Genomic DNA, 22,360 nt, shown 5'->3' with positions numbered 1-22,360 from the left:
CCATTGACTTGTTGAGTTACTATGCCTAAAACAACATGTATATTTTAATCAAATGCCTTTACTTTATATAATTACACATCAGGTAAATGGAATTTTAAATATTAATATATTGTCAAACTCTGTGTATTGCTGAGCTAAATAACACACTTAGTGGCCTATTTATCAAAGTACTTGGCCTCTTTAGTTTCCGCACAATTTCTGCGTTTGTAAGTATCAGACCAATGTGAGAAGCTAATAAAGCAGGATATATTAATGGGTATATGCTGCTGTCATTTAAGGCACAGGGGCTGCTACTGAGTCGGAAGGATCTCTTTGCGCAGACGCAAATGGCCAGTTACTACGTACTGCGCATACACAGATGCACAAGTTTGTGTATCTCCGTCCTATTCGGAGTTGGATGTATCTTTACTGTATCTGTCTTTCTGTGAAACTTGCATTTCCTGGCAGGAATTGGGTGATGACAATGCAGTCGCTCAGTACAGTTCTGTCTTGTGGGAGTGTCAGTGGAACGTGGTGGGCACTTAGCAGAAGTTACGTGTGTACGGAGAGGGGAAGCCTGTTTCTGATCGATATTTTGCACCTATCATGGGGCTGGTGCAAATGCCGATTCTAGTAATGATGGGTGTGAAATAAAAGGTTGACAATAAAAAGGTCGACAATAATTTGGTCGACATTAATCAACATGATAAAAGTTAAACAGTACAGGAGATCGTCAAGTTCAAAATGTCGACATGGAAATGGACAACACGGAAATGGTTGACACATTTTATTTTATAACCCTAATCTTCACCCTAACCCTAAGCCTAACCCACTCCTTGCTACCTAAACCTAACCATACCCATTGGTGCCTAAACCTAGCCATCCCCCTAGGTGCCTAAACTTAACCATCCCCCTAGGTGCCTAAACCTAACTGCCCACCTTGGTGCCTAAAACTAACTGTTCCCCTTGGTGCCTAAACCTAACCATCCCCTTGCCTAAAACTAACTGTCTCCCTTGGTGCCTAAACCTAACCATCCCTTCTACAGCTTAAGCCTAACCCTCAGGGAAAAGCAATCGGGAAGCCGACTGCCTATATACTGGCAGCCAGCTTCCCGACTGTCTTATCCCGGCAAGGGTGAAATGCCGGGCATCTAGATGTAGACGCCCGCATTTCCCCGACGCCGGGAGACCGGCACCTGGCATCACGATCGTAGTGATGCCGGGCGCAGCGAGCGGACAGCCGCGGGGGGAAGGTTAGGTTTTGGGCTCCCGGGGGGGACTTAGGGTTAGGCACCCCCCGGGAGGGTTAGGGTTAGGCTAGGGGTAGGGAGGGTTAGGGTTAGGCACCCCCGGGGGGGGACTTAGGGTTAGGCACCCCCCGGGGGACTTAGGTTTAGGTAGCGGGGAAGGGGGTGGTTAGGGTTAGGCACTTGGGGGGAAGTTAGGGTTAGGCACCCCTAAGGAGGGTTAGGGTTAGGGGGTTAGGTAAGTGGATACTTACCTATCCACGATCGGGATTTCCAGCACTGTCGGGCTTCCGCTGCGTCGCACTCTGCTCCTGTCGGGCTGCCGCTGCCATACGGCCGGCGGTATTTCATACCCATTCCCCCTCAGGTAAGTGCCTAACCCTAGCCCTAAACCTTACCCTAATACTATAAAATAAAAATAAAAATGTGAGGATCATTTCCATGTCAATCTTTTGTACCTGTCGATTTTCTGTATTTTCTAACTTTTGCCATTTCCTTCTTCCATGTTGGCCTTCTGGTGTCGACCAATTCATTGTCGACCTTTTCAGCATCGACCTTCTGTATGGAACCAAATAATGATGGTTGCATCTGTGAATGAAAAAACAGTGGGTGGAGAGGCTTCCCATTGGAGGTCGCAAGGATCCCCAGATTAACTCTACATAAACATGCATTAGCATAAGGTAGTAAATCAGACTTCCGCGACTACTCTCAAATACAGCTACTTTGCATGTGAGAATCAGCCCCACAATGTGCAATACCGTCCTTTATTTTTGTTACATTTCTAATATGACAGGTAAAATCATCTGATGAGCAACATACATAACTGATTGTTAATACTTTAAGTAGACCTGTCACTCTCATATTGTTTTACTTTAGTGTCTTTACAGCATTCAGTATCTCTTTTCTCTTACTGACGTTAGTCAAAAATGGAGAAAATGAAGAAGACAGATAGAACATGTGATGAAATATTCTCAAATTCTTAACAGAAGAGGTGATTGAAAAGTACAAGGTATATTTACTAAAGGTCGATTCTTAGGTCGATTTTAATCATCTGAAATCATCTCACAATCGATTGCATATATTACTGGCCAAATCTCTAGTTAAGTCAAATTTGATTTTGAAATCAGTTTCAAAATCGAATGCAATGTGGGTCGATTTTCAATGTAAAAATGGTTGATTTGGAATGTGCACTTCAAAATCACCAACTGTACAAAATCACTTACAATATATCCTACAAAATCACCTACAAAATCAAAGCTTCCTTATGTACATACCCTGTAAGCCACAAAAACTCATTATAAAAAGGCTGGCACACACCCAAGCATTTTGAAAGGGTGTGTTGCGGAGAGAGAGGAGCGAGGAATGTTTAGAAGGACAGTGGAGATTTCATATAGGTGCTTAACAAGAGATTTCTGAGAGTTTTGTCCTGTAAATTTCTGTATTATTATTTTGAAGTTTGACTTATTTTTTGTCTAATGTTCTTATTTAGTCTTTGTTAGTGTTTCTGTGTGTCTGCCCGGGGAATGCGTGTGTTTAAGTTTTGTGTTAGTTTTTATGTATAGTTTGTGTATTTATTTTTCTATTGGTTATGGAGGCTGCCAGGAGAAGAGCAAGAGAGGATAGGGAGGTGGAGGAGAGAGATCCAGTTCGTGAGAACAGTGTTATGGAGGAGACAGAGGACCAGGAGTCTGATTTGGGGGAGGAGCCTCAACCTGGCAAAACGAAATCTGGCTGCAATGTCAGGTTTAACTTTGAGGAGAATTGTGCGTTGGTAAACTTCTTGCTGTCTAACTTTAAGGCGTTATTTGGTCTCATAGTCCAATGCTCATCTGGAAGAAGAGAAGAAAGCGGGCCATGTGGCAGGCAGCAGTTGATATGGTGAATTATTTTGGGCATTAAAACATGCTACAAGTGCCAGTGTGTGAAATGTTTTTCCGACATCCGAGACTGTGTCAAATCCAAGATGGCCCCAGAAAGGTGCTCTACACTCAGCACTGGAGGGGGGTCACCTGTGGAGGTGGATTAATATGAGTATGAGGAATGGGTCATGGGAATTATGCCTTAAATGAAAAAATCCTATAGCGGTCTATGTGGACATATCGATGTTTGGTTGATGGTCAATTTTGGACGGGATTTGGTTTTATAGATGATTTTATAGTCGATTTTGCCTTTAGTAAATCCCCGATTTGCAAATCACAAAGAAAATCACCTAAATACACCAAAACATCCAAAATTGACCTTTAGTAAATATAGTATACCTCTACCTATTAACTAATCATACTAAACTAACCATGTATTTGTCATTTCCATGGTGCTATCAGTGCCAGAGTTAATAGACCTTGACAAAAGAGTTAGTGGCACTATAAAAGAGAAACACAATTATTCAATTGGGATAGATAGAATGTCAAGTTTGGATAGTATCACTTAATTCCAAAGCCCTTGACAGTTCTGGTGAAACACATTCAGCAAAGCCTGCATTGCAGGGAGGTTGCCGGCTAGAGAGCCATTCTCCCTGGCTGCTGTTGCTGAGTTTGGTGGTGCTGCTGTTGGCCCCTGGCCGAAACCCTCTCCACCCCTCCCCTAGGGGATAGCAGTGCTCAGATGTTTCCTGTTGCCGTACTGTAGCTGGGTGGGATCCATTTACACATGCACCCTCTGCTCTCTGCTGACATCCTGATGTTCCCTGCCCACACCCAGCTCTCCATTTCCTCAGGTAAAGTGTCCACTCCCCCTCCAACCCCTGGTACCCTCCACCCACCCACCTCAAATCCAGTACCTAGGAGCCATTCCAATGGCAACTGTTGGGTGGTGTTGGTGAAAGTTCCATCCTCAGTGCAGGGCAGCAGCTGGGATAGTGGTAGTCCCCACTGTAGTGTGGGGGCATGGGTGTGGTATATTAGTGGGTAGGGGTAATTCTCTTGGAGCTACTCATTACAATGTGAGGGTACGGGTGTGGTATATCAGTGGTTAGAGGTAATTCCCTGTGTGCCCCACAGTACAGTCACCCCTACAGTGTGGGGGTACAGATGTGGTATATCATTGGGGAAGGGTAATTCCCTGTGTGCCCCCCACCAACCCACTGCACCCATCTCACTGCATCTCCACCCAGTTTAGTCAGAGTGATCCCCCCTCATTCAGCCTGTGTTCCATACTCCTACCCCTATCTCAAAACCCTTCCCATGTTGCCCAGTGCCCCATTCACAAAGTGCCCCCCACCATCTCCCAGACCCGCCCCATCCCAGTGTTTCCCACCCTGCCAGCCCATTGTCTCCCTCCTTCTCTCCCCAGCCCACTGCCTCATCTAACTGCCCCTCAGCAAGAACCCCCCCACCCAGTCCAGTCACTGTGTCCCCCCCCTCATTTAGCCCAGTGTACCCCCTTCTCTAGCTTAGTCATCCACTGCCTGTCCCATTTGTAAGAGGGTGCAAATATTTAGTTTGCAGGAGGGCGCCGAACACTATAGCACTGGCCCTGGCCCTTGACTAGGGTAATCACTGGGAACACAATGGGGAGCTTTTGTTATGTAAGGTACTGGTGATTTACAACCTTGTGGAGTTGTTCATTTTGTGGACACTACCTTTTAAGACATTAGGCCAGTAGGGTGGCAAAAGCAGACCAATGGAGAGGAAAGTTATTTCCTAGTTCTTATACAGTACTAAAGCATAAATGAGGATTATATAACAACAAACTCAGTGAGAAGCTTGGTGATCCATAAAAAGTTTGAATCTTCTTCCATTATGTGGGTGTCATACATCTGCATCTCAGCCCCACTTATCATGTTTGATGGTGGAGTCTCCCTGTGATCCGTGCATCCCCTGGCTGTCTGCAACATGCCTGAGCACTGCTTCATCAGATGTAAACAAACAGTCTGATTACATGGGTGCTGCCATATTGGATTCTGTCATGTGATCTCTCTGTCCTGCCGGTTTTCAACTGCCATGCTCACATGACCAGCTCAGCCTCTGGTCTCTGACAGCACCTTATTTAAACCAGTTCTGGTGCTCAGTCCATTGCCAGAACTACATGTTTCCTTTCTGAGGATTATCCCTGACTCCAGACTTCAGTGGCATCCTACTACTTGTACTCAGCACCATCCAGTATCATTGCTCTGCGGGTCCCAGTCTCTGAGAGTACTTGTGTGCCTGTCTTCACCACCGGCCTTTGGTGTGTCACTATTGCTCCAGCTGACTCTGGGCTTATCATCTGTTGTGGGACTCCTTCATACACTGCCAGTATCTTTTGCTATCTGTAGAGGCCATCAATATATACATTATTCGACTGGTTAGGGACAGGTTTCCCTGTTCGGGGTGTCTTGTAGCTGGGGTTGGCTCTGAGTGTCATAGGTTCCAGTTTTAAGTCTTAGGGCAGGGTGAGGTTCCAGGGCAGTGAAGCTGAGGGCAGATGGCAGTTCTGAGTTTGTCATTGCTGATATCCAATTCCAGGCCAGTAACATATTGTTCTGAATATCTGCAGTGAGGTTGCCTGAGCTTCCAGTAGCGAGTTCCAGCTCCGTGATTCTAGGTTCAGATCATGATGCTGAGTTTATCATGAATGGTTCCAGGTTTCCATGTATGTGGATTTCCATTCCATATCATGGCACAGCTCCCGACCACGGGCACCGAGAGGGGGTAGGGGGGAGTGGGTACAGTTTACCTGGGCCCGGGTTTGCTAGAGGGGCCCGGCGGGGCCTGGGCTGCCATCGCCGCCCCCACTCCCTTACAGCAGTTCAGCACACAGCTTGTGCTGCGCTGCAGTGCAAAACTGCTCGCGGATTCTGCAGCAGCCAGAGCAGTCTCCTATGGCTGTGGGGGGGAGCGATCACACTGATTGCGCCCCCCCCCTTTCTTAGTGCATTTTTTTGTCAAGGGGGCATGGCCACGGCTCCTGTGATTAGGCCCCGCCCCCTCCTTTACCTGGGCCCAGCCGGGATCTATATGGCCCTGCTCCCAACCAGAGGATTCCATCCAAAGTGCTAGTGTTCTCAGTCTGTCTGTATTTGCTCCATGGGCAAAAATCTCATAAAGACTCTTATATATTGCACCTTTACAACCATCCCAATAAAAGAGTACAGTTTTGCTATAGGGAAATCAGTGTGGCTCTAAAAGAGATCCACAGTGTTCATATAATTATCCTTTGTTTTTAACATTTAGTGAAGGGAGAGGATGAGGCACTTTCATGGGGCCATTGGCTTATCTATGATGGATTCAGGGTGTGTGGTGCACACGGCCCCTGGGTCCTGGAAAGCCCACACCCTGTACCCATTTTTAATACATTCCTCACTGGAGTCCAGCGTCGGCATTACAGTACCAACACAAATCACTGGGAATATGGTGAGGTGGCCATTTCCCTAGATATTTGCACATGCACAGTAGAGGTGTCTCCTGGACCACGGTGCAGGCTATCATGTTACCGGAGACCTGTGCATGCACAGTGCCATAGTCTACTGCACCAGGGAGAGAAAGGGGCCTGGATGTAAAAGACAGCACATGGGCTCCCTCCTGTCTTAATCTGCCCCTGCATGGGGCATTAGCCATAAGAAGTCCAACAGATCCCTAGCTAGTTGTCAGGTTAGCAGAGGTCTCTTTATGTTGTCCCACACCAGAATATGCTAGCTGAGTTTGTTAGAAGTGATGTGATGCTGATTTGTCTGAATATATCATGAAAGAACTGGCAGCATTTTGAAAGCTAAGGTATGACCAAAGAATGAATCTGTGCCAGTTTGCTACTTATGTAAGGAGTATTTTACCATTTAGGAATAAAAAAATCTAAATTGGTTTTGGAAAGTTTGAAAACTCAGCGTTCACCTGTTGCCAGGAGAGAGCTGAAGGCAAGCTATGCTCAACACAGAAATAGACAAGAGCTGTATAAGCGTAGCAACCAGTCAAACACTCATGAGATAAAGAAAATAACATTACATTGACTGCTTTTATTACGTAGCTACCTCAAATTAATGATCATTTTTCTGTACATTGTGGTAGCATTTTGGGATTTAACAAAACCCACTGCATATAGATTATGGGCAATGCAACCACACTTGTGGACGACTTGCTTACAACACTGAATCAGCCCTACTGTGTCCATGTGGGAACACTAAGGATGCTGGGAGGGCAAGTAAAGCTTATAAGCTGAGGCTGATCTCCACAGTATCCTCTTATGCCGAAGTCCCTCACGGATATAACACCGAAGCATATCCTCTTCCTTTTTTCTGCCTTTCCCGTTTTCCTATTCCTTCTTTCCTTCTAAGTATGGCTACTTTGGCATACATATATTGTACTATGGAGATTTACACTGAGTCAGGGCCGCCATCAGGGTGGGATTGCCGGGCCTCGAGTCCCAGGCCCGGAGAGAACAAAGACAGAGGGGGGCCCGGCTGGCTGCGGTACTGCACCGGCAGCCATAGAGTAGTGATAGTGCCTGCTGCGTTAATTTACAAATACGGTGCCTTCCGCAAGCCAGCCGGAGCTCGCGGACCGGCAGCCAATCAGGGGCGTCAACTCCTGATTGGCTGCCGGTCCGAGAGCTTTGATTGGCTCGCACCCGTCGCAATACAATCAAAGCTCCCGGCCCGGCAGCCAATCAGGAGCAGACGCAATTAAAATTTCTCCTTCTATCATCTATCGTCCACCAGTGGGAAAATAGCCGTCTGGTAGAGGGGAGTGAATTTTTCAAATTTGTTACATGAAACAGATGAAACTGCCAGATGTTTGAAGGCAGAGAAACATGTTAGGTTAGCCTACTTCATCTGTTACCACTACCGCCTGCTGTCATACAAGCTCCACTGCTGAACAGCTAATCAGGTGCCAGCTTTTACATACTCCGGCGAGCTGAATCCAAAGGTCAGCGGACTTTATCCCCCAGCCGGTCTCCTTAAGACACACTGGAGACCGAGACACTTGTCAGCTTCATAAGGGCAACAGCCTGCTTCCGCACGGCTTCAGAGCGGCAATCCGGACACTGCCCTCTGTTTACATTGGTATGAGATTGGGAAGGAAATCTCTAAGACATCCAAGAATATCTGTCCAACCACTAACCAGATAAGTGACTATTCATATTTAATTCTGGTTAATACTTGGGCATTGACTATACTGTTTCCTACAATCAGTCACCTCTGAACTTCTACATACTAACGGATTATACATCTTCTAATTCAGCTGCTACAAACCGACAATTTTTTTAAAATAAGCCTGGCTTGTTTTTAGGTTACTTGCAATTGCATATTTGTTTCTCTTTTTTAGTGATCGATCATTATCCACTTTGCAAAAAAAAATTCTCTCAAGATTACATTTACAGTGAATTTTAACGTTCATTACATTCATGCTATATACTCTGTTGGTTTAGAACCTCTGATTATGAGGATTATGTGTCTGTTCTAATCACACTATCATTTATTTGTTTGCTGGGTATTATTTATTTTTATTTACTGTATTCAATGATATATTAAATTTATTACTAATCTAATTCTCAATTTCTATTTGCGCTCCCAATTTTTTATTCACATGAAACGTTTGGCCCATTTTGCATTTGGCCATTAAAGTTTTCATGTTTTGAGTGCAGTATTTAGCCTTACCCCAATCACACCAAAGAGCCAGATGAATAAACCCCCATTGTCCAAGCTCGATTCATAGACTATAAATCCAGTGAAATGTTAATGTGTAAGTAAATACAGTGCTGATGAAGAGAAACAAAAGTGGAACCAGAAGATTGTATCACCAGAAAGTCATACCTCTGCATTTATCAACAGCCTGCCACTAACACTTTGCCTACAGCTATCAACTGCCTGAAGTCAGAAAAGCACAATGTCAGTAAGTGCCAACTGCCCAGTGCCATGAATTAGTATTGTGCCTGCAATGACCAACTGCCTGGTGATAGGAACAAGTGCTGTTCCTGCAATTACCAACTGCTTGGAGCACAAAACAAGCACAGTGCCAGTAATCCCTAACTGATCAGAGCCAGGAGCTAGCACAGTGTTAGTAATTAATTACCACCTACCCAGGGCCAGGGACTAGCACTGTGCCTGTCATTACCAATAACCTGCAATGAGGAACTAGCACTGTACCAGTAATTATAAACTGTATGCAATTGGCACACTGCCTGTGGTTATCAATTGACTGCAATCAGAAACTAGCATGGTACCTGTATCCACCAATTGCCTGGAGCCATATGAGTACATTGGCTTTATGCATATACATTTTCTTTGCAAAAAGCATATTTGCATGATTTGTTACATTGTCAGAAATGGGAACCACTGTATGAAACTACTGTATATTAAATAACTTTGAATGCTTATGCTTATATTTTATTTACACAAAATATTAAATGATATGATTAGAAAGTAGGCTTGTTTCAATCATCTGTGCTGTATTTTGATTGGATACACAGTTCTCTCTTTGAAGTGTCACATAATTACAATTACCAATGTCCATGAACATTTTTATTCTGCTGTAAAAATACAGGAAACAGTAAATGTTATCCTAATTATCACAATGTACTACTATATGATTTTAAATCAATCCAAAGAGTAATTGAGACCAATTGAGACAAAATATTGTAACACAGGGTATAGAAATGAAAACTCCAGACAGGCAGGAACTCGTGAAGCAGTGTTTTTTAATGGCAGCAGACACTGCACTTTAGCATACATGAATTTAGGCCTAGACACACACAGGTATGTAACACAAATAAACAACTAAGCATAAAAGGTCACAAAGTAAATGTTCAAGCACTCTGCGTGCTTACCAGTCAGCAGTGGCTTGCAGCCACAATTGGCCATGCTCTCCCAGCACAGCCTTTCCCTGTCACTACAACACTTAATCCTACTACCTGACCGCTAGACGGCATCAGGGCCAAGAGCATCAGGTGTGTGAGAGTTTTAAACTCTTCCTCTGCTGCTCAGTGATGAGTTGCAGCTGGGCCTGTGCAACTGTGAAAACATGGAGTTCCACACCTCCCTTGCTGCAAACTGGACAGGGTTCACTCTATACTCCCTTAGAAGGAGCTGATCCCATAGGAATGTTGGAAATTCAGGTGGGAGAAAACCCCTCTCACCACAATATGCATTGTGTATGTCTACACATTCATTAGAATAAGGATAATATTTATTAAAGAGCATTTGTCAGATATCCCTTGAAAACAGACATTTTCAGGGGAGCTCCTGCAAATACTAAGGACCCACAGCATTTAACATAGATGGACTGCAGTGGGTATCTCTGATATCTGTGGCAGTCCCTCCATTTCCAATTGCAAACCAGCCCCCATAAGTTTCTATGGAAACACCATGTTTTCACAGTTGCATAGGCCCAGCTGCACTCATCACTGAGCAGCAGAGAAAGAGTTTAAAACTCTCACACACCTGATGCTCTTGGCATTGATGCTGTCTAGCGGCCAGGTAGTAGGATTAAGTGTTGTAGTGCCAGGGAAAGGGCTATGCTGTCAGATTTACCAAGCTCTGAAATGCGAAGAAGATGGTGTTAGCCTATAATAGCCTATGGGCTACTGTACCAGAAACTCTTTTAGAGAGGGATCCTTTGGATCCCTCTCCGTCTGCCCCCTGATAATACATGCACAAGTCGCCAGCCACCCATACAATGCACAAGCCGCCAGCAACCCATACACATTACAAACACTGACGCTAAACCTGGAAGCTGAGTTATAGCATAAGCTGTCTCGGAAGCTACCACTCTGCTTCCATTTCTTCACCGGGACTGGCTTTCTCAGAGCCCATGTCCCAGCAAGAAAAGAAAACGACTGTGGGGGAGCTGTATCAAAGCTTGGAGAGAGATAGAGTAGAGAGATATAAAGTACCAACCAATCGGCTCCTAACTGCCATTATCACAGGCTGTGTTTGAAAAATTACAGTTAGGAGCTGATTGATTGGTACTTTATCTCTCACGTTTATCTCTTACCAAGGCTTAGTACATCTACCTCTTTGAATTAAAATATATATTTTCACATTGCTATATTTATGGATATTATAATTTGGACCCTAAGGTGTTTATGTGTCAAGCAGTGAAAAGCATGGAGAAGTGGACTAGTGGAGAAGTTGCCCATAGAAACCAATCAGCTTTGAAGTAGCATTTATCAAGTACAGTTACATTTCTGACCAGAGCCGTAACTAGACTTTTTGGTGCCCTGTGCCAGAAAGAGCATTAAACGCCCCCACATTTTTTAAAGGGACATAATGCACCCAAAAAAGGGGAATGGCCTCATGGGGAAGGGCCAGGGAAGAGATAGGGGAGGCCAGGAGATACTGGGGATGAAATAAGAGGAAGCTACAAGTGATAATGATAATAAACAGAAATTGGACAGGCCCAAACAGCGCCCCCTGACCTGTGGTGCCCTGTGCAATGGCACCGGCCGCACTACACTAGCTACGGCCCTGTTTCTGACCCTAACACTCTCTCAAATTACTGTCCCATCTCCCAGCTCCCATGCCCCTCCAAGCTATTTGAGAGACTTGTCTACACCCGCCTCACACACTTTCTTATCTCACACAACTTATTGGACCCACTTCAGTCTGGCTTTTGCTCCCAACACTCCACAGAGACAGCACTGACTAAGGTAGTAAATGATCTTGTCACTGCCAAGGCTAAAGGCCATTACTCACTCCTAATTCTTCTAGATCTCTCTGCTGCTTTTGACACTGTTGACCACTCTCGTCTCATACAAATACTGCAATCCCTAGGTCTTAATGACACAGCTCTTCCTTGGTTCTCTTCCAACCTATCTGATCGCTCTTTTACTGTTCATTTTTCTGATTCTGCCTCCTCTTCGCTACCTCTATCAGTTGGAGAACCGCAAGGCTCTGTCTTAGGTCCTCTGCTATTCTCAATTTATACCACCTCTCTTTTGGAGTTCAGTGCCATCTGTATGCGGATGATACTCAAATCTACCTATCTTCCCCAGATTTATCACCATCTGTATTGGTCCGTGTCACTGAATGTCTTTCTGCCATTTCATCTTGGATGTCATCTCGCCACCTGAAACATAAAATTTCTAAAACAGAATTCATTATATTTCCACTGGCCAGTAACAGTTACCAACCTAATCTCTCTATCACTGTTGATAACTCGACCATCCACCCCGCCCCACATTCAATCTGTCTCAAAATAATGTTACATACATCTAAAAAACATATCCAAAATTTGACCATATCTCACACAAGACACTGCAAAAACTCTAATCCATGCACTTATTATTTCCCGCATTGACTATTGCAATAGACTCCTTACTGGTCTTCCCAAAAACAGGCTATCGCCATTACAATCCATTATGAATGCAGCTGCGAGGCTTATCTTCCTTGTAAAATGTTCATCATCTGTTGCCCCACTCTGTCAGTTCCTCCAATGGTTGCCGGTTTTCTACCGTATTCAATACAAAAAACTTTCACTTACACATAAGGCTATTAACCAAACCACACCAACATACATCTCTTCACTCATCTCAAAATATCTCCCAACCTGACCTCTCCACTCAGCACAAGATCTGCGTCTCTCATCCCCATGCTGCACCCACTCTATGGAATGCCCTTCCACTCACAATAAGACTTTCCTCTAGTCTCCAATCCTTCAAGCGTTCCCTGAAAACTCACCTCTTCAGCTAAGCTTATCAGATTCCACAACCTCCCACATAACCTTCATAGCTTCCATATCTAATTACCTACCCTTTCACAGTCCACCCACAACTTCACACATCGTCTTTCTCTCAAATCCACATGACATTTGGTCGACATTCCTGTGTGACTGGATCATGCAGCCAACCAAGAAACTGTGCATTCTGGCTGGATCAAAATGCAATATATAGCACCTATCCTTGTGTATCAATGTCTATTTCCCTATAGATTGTATGCTTGCAAGCAGGGCCTTCCTACCTATATATCTGTCAGTTATTACCAAGTTTTGTTCTATTAATGTTTACAATTGTAAAGCACAACGGAATATGCTGCGCTAGATAAGAAACTGTTAATAAATTAAAAAATAAAAAACAGTTTATAAAATGAAAGGCAGAAGCTCATTGGTTGCTATGGGCAACTTCTCCACTGGTCCACTTCTCCACGCTTTTCACTGCTTGATGCATAAACCCATTATATTTATTGGAAAACCTTTTTATAACAGCTATAGGTGGTTTAGGATACCATTATTAAGTTTCCCAGTAGGTTGGTGAATACCAGTAGATGCTCCATTAAAATTTTGGCATTCTTGATCATCGTCCACAACTACATTTGTCCGAGGTTCTCACAGAATTATCTGACTCTCCTTCATTTGACCTTCACCAACAGTTATATCCTGCCGAGACTAGCATTGCTTATATCTTCCTCGTTATAAATATGAAACATGTACACATATACAGGAAACAAAAATTGAATTTTTAAAATCGTAACACTCTCCTTGCATGGCAAATGAAAGCCTGCAAAGCAATGAAGAGTGGAAAGACTGTTTTATGAAAGAAAAATGAGAAAAGAACTCTTCTCCGTCAGGGTTCATAACATGAAAAATCCCTACTTCGAGTCTCAATGACATATATTCTCACTTAAAAGGTTTATGCGAGCTACACAGCTCTAGGTGATACTGAGTCATCATGCCTATGTTTGAAACACAGCAGTGATTGGTAAACTTTGATGAAGTTCTCAAATGTAAGATAATAATTATATTCTCTTCTACTGCCTGTGGTCAAGCTGTAGTTTCAAGTGGGTACTTTAAGTTACTTGTATTGCGTAAATCATGCAGTGCATACGGCATTATTTTGTGACTATTTATTCAGCTAGTACTAGTGGGTTTCACAGCAATTTCTAACAAATAAAGAAGGACAATATTAAACACTCCCACTGTTAACAAATGTTAATTAGTATCTAGAAAATACTCCTACAGTCAGCCTAAGAAAGGAATCTGTAAAAGTATAATGGAGGAAGAACCCTTTGTGGGGGCACAAACTTCAAAAACAGAATGAATAATACAAAAAATAAAAAAAACTTAACTTTTTATATATTTAAAATAAAAAAGGTCAAGAGGCACCTGAGGCCAAGGGGTGTGGTATTAGAGATAGACAGCAATTAGTTAGGTAATGTCTAGACAGGCACCAGATGTTAGACAGTGAATAGTTAGACAGGGACAAAAGTTCAACAGGGATAAAAGTCAGACACACTAAAGTTAGACATGTAAAAAGGTCAACAGGTACAAAAGGTCGACAGGATCAAAAGTTTGACATGACAATGGTCGACACAAAAATGGTTGACAATTTTTTAGCCCTAATTTTCACCCTAACTCTAACCCTCACTTTATTGCCTAACCATCTGAGTAAGTGTCTAACCCTAACCGTGGGGGTAAGTGCCTAATCCTAACCCACAGGTAAGTGCCTAACCCTAAAAAAAAAATATTAATTAATATGTCGACCATTTTTGTGTCGACGATTATCATGTCAAACTTTTGACCCTGTTGACCTTTTGTACCTGTCGACCTTTTTACATGTCTTTCTTTAGTGTGTCTGACTTTTGTTCCTGTCAAACTTTTGTTCCTGTCTAACTATTCAATGTTTAACATCTGGTGTCTATCTAGACATTGTCTAACTAATTACTGTCTATCTATAGTCTAAAACCCAGGCCGAGTGGGTATAATCATCTTCAATCAAATATCCTTAATTGAGCCGTGTTATGGCAATCAGAAATATTATGTAAAAACCATATGGTAAAGTAGCAACACTTTTTCCACCTTGTTATTTTCACCGATTTGGGAACAACCCATATGCATGTCATTTGGACATGATTAATATCAACCAGTATTTGTAAAAAGTGTTGATACCTTACCATATGGTTTTTACATAATATTTCTGATTGCAATAACATGGTTCAATTTAAGGATATTTGATAGAAGAGGTTTATACTCACTTGGCCTCATGACCTTTTTTATTATAAATATATTAAAAGGTTTTTTTTAATTATTATGCCCCCACAAAATGTTCTTCCACTTTTATACTTCTACGTATTCCTTTCTTAGGCTGACTGTAGGAGTATTTGCTATATATGTGTTGATATTGCTTTTAATCAATAAAGATTATCATAAATTAGGAGGTTATTCTCGTTCTAACATGTTCTAAAAAAATGTGGTTCTGACATTATCTGTTGATTGATCAACTCTGATATTATTTGTGTTCTTGTGCAGGATATTTCTGTTGTTGTATATAAATGTTAATTAGCCAAGCAAAGAATGTTTTTAATCTCAACAAGTAGATACTGTGTCTTTATCAATTTAAATGCATTCCTTCACATTAGTAATGAGTAATGGGTTTATAAAATGTGACTTAGGGGCTTACTATTCATGGCCCTCAAAAATTTAATATTCAATTTGCCACGAGTTACGGCGGTGTATACATAAATTTCGGAGCAATTGGATATTGCTCCGGTGAGGGGACAGCTGATCCGAAAAGCAGCTGTACCCGCGATCAGTAACAGTGCTGCAGAAGTACTTATCAGATACTACCCAGCCGAGGTCACTCATGCGCACAACCAAAGATCATGCTGTGCAGAGGCAGCGTAGGGATCCCTCTTCACAACCCCCGGAACTTCTTCCCATAGAAAGGAAAAGGGCGTCAGGAGTCAGCGGCATCTGTAGATGAAGTTGATTCTCGGAAGCAAACTGAATATTAAACTGAAATGCTTGCCAAAGCTGTTCATACATATATATTTTCTGAAGAAGAAATTATGAGTAACCTTTTTAAGATTTTGAAATGAAAGTACTTTGGGTCTCTTATATAGTTCTCCTGCCTTCCAAGAGATTCGCTAGACACATTCAACACAATTAGATACCCCATTCATATACAACATAATGTAATGAAGTGTCATATACTGTACATAAGTGCTAATAGTGTCTTGAAAGTGTACTTAATGAATGTGAGAGTCTCATTCACCCAAACATCCTTCACCATACATCTTGTAATTAAATTGGATGATTGCTTCCTGCAGTAGTCCAAATGGAAATGAATAATCTGAATAGGACATAACAAACCTTTATTTGATTAAAAAAGAAGCAACCACAATGACTGGATAGTGCTTAGTGATAGTGGCTACATAATCTTCATCATCATCATCATCATCATCATCATCAGCTGCAGCACCAAGTATATCCAGGGCTATTTTTCTGGAAAAACAGGTTCAAGAACTGTGGGTGGATCTACTGGCAGTGGAACTATAGAAAAAGTATTTTATATATATATATATATATATATATATATATGTACACACATATATAGAAATATCAACAAATGCGGCACTCAGAGTATTCAATATATAGGATGTGTTAACTCCTGTGGTCAACGTTTCAATGAATCAGGTCCTGATGAAAATGTTGATTCATTAAAACGTTGACCACTGGAGTTAATACATCGTGTACTGTATATTGAATCCTCTGAGTGCCGCATTTGTTGCTATTTCTACTGTAGCGGGTCTGGACTGGACGCATGTGTGTTGGCAACGAGGTAAATATATATATATATATATCTATATATATATATACATACATACACACAGCAGGTAAAATAAGTATTGAACACATCAACATTTTTCTCAGTAAATATATTTGTAATGGGGCTATTGTAATGAAATTTTCACCAAATGTCAGCAACAACCCATGCAGTCCACACATGCATCCATAGATGTCCATAAATTAAGTTATGTGTAATAATGTGAAATGACACAGGGAAAATGTATTGAACACGCTTACTGACATTTATTTAATACTTCGTACAAAAGCCTTTGTTGGTAATGACAGCTTCAAGATGCCTCCTGTACGGCGAAACTAGTGGCATGCATTGCTCAGGTGTGATTTTGGCCCATTCTTCCACACAAACAGTCTTCAAATCTTGAAGGTTCCGTGGGCATCTTCTATGAACTCTGATCTTTAGTTCTTTCCATAGATTTTCAATTGGCTTCAAGTCAGGTAATTGGCTGGGCCATTCTAGCAGCTTGAGTGTCCTTGGCTGTGTGTTTGGGATCATTGTCTTGCTGAAATGTCCACCCTCGTTTCATCTTCAGCATCCTGGTAGATTTTTTTAAGTTTTTTTATCAAGAATGTCTCGGTACATTTTTCCTTCAATAATATGAATTATGCCAGTACCGGATGCTGAAAAACAGCCCCACACCATGATGTTCCCACCTCAAAAATTCACTGTTGGTATGGTGTTTTTTGGGTGATGTGCAGTGCCATTTCTCCTCCAAACATGGTGTGTATTATGGCATCCAAAGAGTTAAAATTTGGTCTCATCTGACCAGACTATATTCTCCCAGTATTTCACAAGCTTGTTCAAATGTTGTGCAGTAAACTTTAAACAAGCATCTACATGCTTTTTCTTAAGCAATGGAGTCTTGCGTGGTGAGCGTGCATTCAGGCCATGGTGGTTGAGTGCATTACTTATTGCACAGATTCTCAAACTCGGTCCTCAGGACCCCAAACAGTGCATGATTTCCAGGTCTCCTCACATAATCACAAGTGAGATATTAGCTCCACCTGTGGATCTTTTAAAATGTGTCACTGAGTAATGAATACATTTGTGCACCAGCCTGGTGACCTGCAAAACGTGAACTGTGTGGGGTCCTGAGGACAGAGTTTGAGAACCACTGACTTATTGTATTCTTTGAAACAATTGTACTTGCTAATTCCAGGTCTTTCTGAAGCTCTCCACAAGTGGTCCTTGGCTCTTGGACAACTCTTCTGATAATTCTTTTCACTCCTCTGTCAGAAATCTTGCGAGGAGCACCTGGTCGTGGCTGGTTTATGGTGAAATTATGTTCTTTCCACTTCTGGATTATGGCCCCAACAGTGCCCACTGGAACATTAACAAGTTTAGAAATCCTTCTGTAACCAATGCCATAAGTATGTTTTGCAACAATAAGGTTGCAAAGGGCTTGAGAGAGCTCTTTGCTTTTACCCATAATGAGATGATTCTTGTGTGACACCTTGGTAATGAGACACCTTTTTATAGGCCATCAGGTGGGACTGTAGTACAATCAATTATTCCATGCGCATCTGTATATCTGGTACAAATAAAGAGATATCACATAATTTTTGTATTTTGTATAAATTCAGGAAAGTGTTTCCAAACAGGTCCAAAATCCATGTGAGTTATATATAGGTAATATTCAGTAAAATACTAAAAGCTCATGTTTAAAACCTAGATATCTCTCTTAAAATAATTAAGTATAATAAACTAAGTTGGTATACAAATATATCTTTTTGTATTCTCAATGGGGACTGTCTGATATCGGTATGTGTAAGACACAATAATACATATACAACAAATATGGCACATATATATGTGGAATATATTCCTTTTCTTCCAAATGAGGTTCAAGTGCGGGGATACAATCCAAGGAGTGATTTACTCTCCGTTATAGAGGTAATTGCTACAATTATTTGGATGGTATTAAGTACATGTAAGTGCTTAGTTCATTTTAGTCCAAAATGGTAATCCAAGTGTCTCAGTCTCCGTATATTGGGATTCAAATAATTTCACCTGTGCGCATCCTCTATTACTGCACAGGTAACTAGCATTGGCCTGTAGGTGTTTATTATCGTGTAAGCTGGTGGCTTCAAGTTGCAAGGAGGGAGAGGGGGTAAGTATTACCTTGGTCTTGGTATTCATCCATCTAATCCTCTATAACTAGCAGCGATGTCACGTACCTGGCATATGGATTTCTATCACAGCAGGATAGATGAGGTGGCTATCTAGCTCCTATCTACGCATTTCACCTTTGAGGCTTTGACAAGATAGCAGAGTATTACGCTCTCCGATCTAGTCCCTGCTAAATAGTGGTATCCGTTTAGATTATTCAATTAAGCCAATTCTCTTAATAGAGTAACAGAGCTAACAAAGGGAGACATACAGTTCATTAGACTGAGTAGAGTTTTATCACTTGCTTGGCACTGGGTCTCATCGTTTTTACACATTGGGAGTATATGATATGTCTTCATATTTAAATTGCTAGTAAGGATACAGGTTACATTTATCGGTTGAGAAACATCCATCTAATTGTTCCAGTAAAATCGTTATAAGAACTACTTGGCTTCTAATAGCCTTTCTAGGAATTTCTCCCTATCAAGGGATGGAAAATAAGCTTATACCACTGAGTGTTCTAACCAGTTCTATATCATCGAGTGTTTATTCAGACCAGTTCCATTTTTGTATTTACCCCTGATGAAGTCCCGAATGTGGACAAAACCCGTAGGGTCATCACTTTGAAAACCTGCACCTACCACATGAGAGGTCCACCTAAAAGCTCACACCTGTAAGGGTGTAGGTGGCAGATAACATCTATCCTTCTGTACTGGGGCAGGTTTACTAAAAGTTGTTTTATGCTATTTATGTATTGATTTGTATTGTGAATTGTTTTATATAGTTTTACCTCTGTTGATATACCAAGAAAAAATATTTAGGTATAAGAATTATGGGCAGCCATAGGGTGACAGGACTGCGACTATTTAAGTACATAATGATAGACTACTTTTGCCAAAGTTCCATTGTGGTCAGTTTAAATCAACCTGTGATTGGTCAATTCCAGAACTTCTGGGCTTCTTTCCATTTCTTAGTAAGTTGATGGAAGGGAGATATATTTGCATAGAGGTCACAGTTCTCTGTTGAGTAATAACAGGGATGGATAGAGATAAGGATGACAGGGCATTGGCAGATGAAAATAGAACATTTGCTACTTTCTCCATCCTCTGCTGCTGCTCCTGTAAAACACGTGGCATCCTCGGTGCCTAGCGATGACCGGGACTCGCGTGAATAAAGAGCCGCGACTGTGGCCCATAACATCATCTTAATATCTATCAGACTTGTGTTTGTTTGTGGAACCGGGGTCGGGTAGATGTCTTTTTGAGTAGTGGGAGGTGTATATGCAAAGCTGGAAGACCTGAGGAGACGTCTGGACATGTGAACAGATGCTTCCCTGACTGGGAATCAAACTCGAGTTTCGGCAGAGTACCCACTAGACCACCAGGGTCATCGGTGTTGTTGATGGTATGATGTAGCAGTAGATTTATCAGGCTGAACTGGGTTGTTACTTGACATTACTTAGTTCTGTAGTCCTGGACTCTTGAATGGTAGATCTTGATAGGAGTATTTATCAGGCTTGGACTGGGTTTTCTCTGTAGTCTGGGAGCACTGTAAGATTTCAGAGACAGAGACCAAACCACGGAATGGATTGTAGCTGTGGAATAACCTGGCACTGAACCAGGGAAGCAGGAACGGCTGATATACTTGAGCAGACAGGTGGATGCTTTGCACAAGTGTGAGCTGCGGCCTAGCAGGCCAGAAATGATGAAGCCTGTGCCTCACTGGGATGACCACAAACCGAGTTCAGGGAGCGAGCCGGCCTGCCACAGGAGTGGTAAGTGATCCAGAACAGGGGTAACAAGCCCGAGATTTAACAGTACCTCCCCCCTTGAGGAGTGGCCTCAGGACAGCTCTTTGGTTTTGTAGGAAACTCGGCATGAAAACCAGAAACAAGATGTGGATCATTAACATCTTTGTCACTCACCTAGGATCTCTCCTCAGGACTATATCCCTTCCAATGGACCAGATACAGAAGCTATCCATAACGACATTGAAAATCAATAATGCAAACTCCACTACAAGCTGAGTTTTAACTGGAGGAGTTTTGGGAAGTGATGTCTGGAACCTGTTGAGAACAAAGGATTTGAGGAGAGACACAGGAAAGGAATTGGGAATTTTGAGTGATGGAGGAAGCTGTATCTGATAAACCACCGGATTAATGAACTTGATGATGGGAAATGGACTGATGAAAAGGGATGCAAACTTCATAGATGGTACTCTAAGTCTAATGTTGCATGTATATAGCCAAACACGATTGTCCACCTTGAATTGAGGAATAACCCTTCTCTTCTTATCGGCAAAAGTCTTGCAGCTGGTAGATGACTTTTTAAGTGTTGCACGAACTTTCTTCCAGATGTTTAAAATATATTGAAGAGATGCTTTGGCAGCTGGCACATCGAATACTGGAAGAGATTGAAACTAGGGGATGCCATCCATACATAGTGAAAAAGGGAGTTGTTTCAGAAGAAGTATGGTATGAATTGTTATGAGTGCATTCAGCCCAGGACAAAAAAATCAATCCAGTCATCTTGAGAAGATGAGATATACATGCGGAGGAAAGTCTCTAAATCCTGGTTGACTCTCTCAGTCTGTCCATTAGACTGCGGATGGTAAGCCATGGAGAATTTCAGTTGGATCTGTAAATATGACCAAAGAGCTCACTAGAAACTAGCAACAAACTGCGACCCTCTGTCTGATACAATCTCCGTGGGCAATCCATGCAGGCGGAATATTTCAGAAATAAAAAGCTGAGAGAGACGTGGATCCTTCTGATCCTCGTCTCTCTCAGCTTTTTATTTCTGAAAGCATCCACTTCAAGGATGAATGGTTGAGTAATGTCTGGCTGGCTGAGTACAGGAGCTGAAATAAAAGATTGTTTTAACAATTGGAATGCTGTCTTTGTGTCATGCTCTGAGGTTTTTGTGAATTCGGTCTGGGTTCAGAGAGAAGGACAAATGTGCAAGGCTTGAAGACTCTGGCTACTTCAGGCGACTTGGGCTGAAATTGGCCACATCTGTACTTGAGCTGAACCGGACTGGATCCAGACTTGGATGAACAAGACTGGAACTGGACTTGGACTGAACCAGACTGGAACCAGACTTGGACTGACTTGGACTGAACTGGTCTGGATCCAGACTTGGACTTAATAAAAATAGTACAGGGGATTTGTTGAACTCTGACAGCACAGGAACTGGGAGCAACATCCACTGTAAGGGACTCAAGATCAGGTCATTTGAGGAGCACAGGTAGTCTGGACACAGGCAGGGCTGTGGAAGACGTTGCACTGGCAACCAGACTGATAAGCAGGAAGTCTCTTTATAGTATTGCCTGAGCACTGATTGGCTAACAGGGTCAAGTATCCGCTGTAGTGAATGATTGGAAAAAGGGAACCAGGCGCTGAGTGGTGCATGGAATCATGTAGCTGCAGAGACAGAGACTGGTCAGCGGTCAGCTGACTGAAAGTGTCATGGCGGTGCAATCAGTCCAGAAAGGAATCCAGGAGCTAGCAACACAGACATGCCTCAGCCTGCAGGCAATCT

Source organism: Taudactylus pleione, unplaced genomic scaffold (genome assembly GCF_031769625.1).
Source record: "Taudactylus pleione unplaced genomic scaffold, aTauple2 ptg000100l, whole genome shotgun sequence".
NCBI classification, from domain to species: Eukaryota; Metazoa; Chordata; class Amphibia; order Anura; family Myobatrachidae; genus Taudactylus; species Taudactylus pleione.
The sequence above is the reverse complement of the archived record's forward strand: the minus strand, read 5'-3'. Positions refer to the sequence as shown.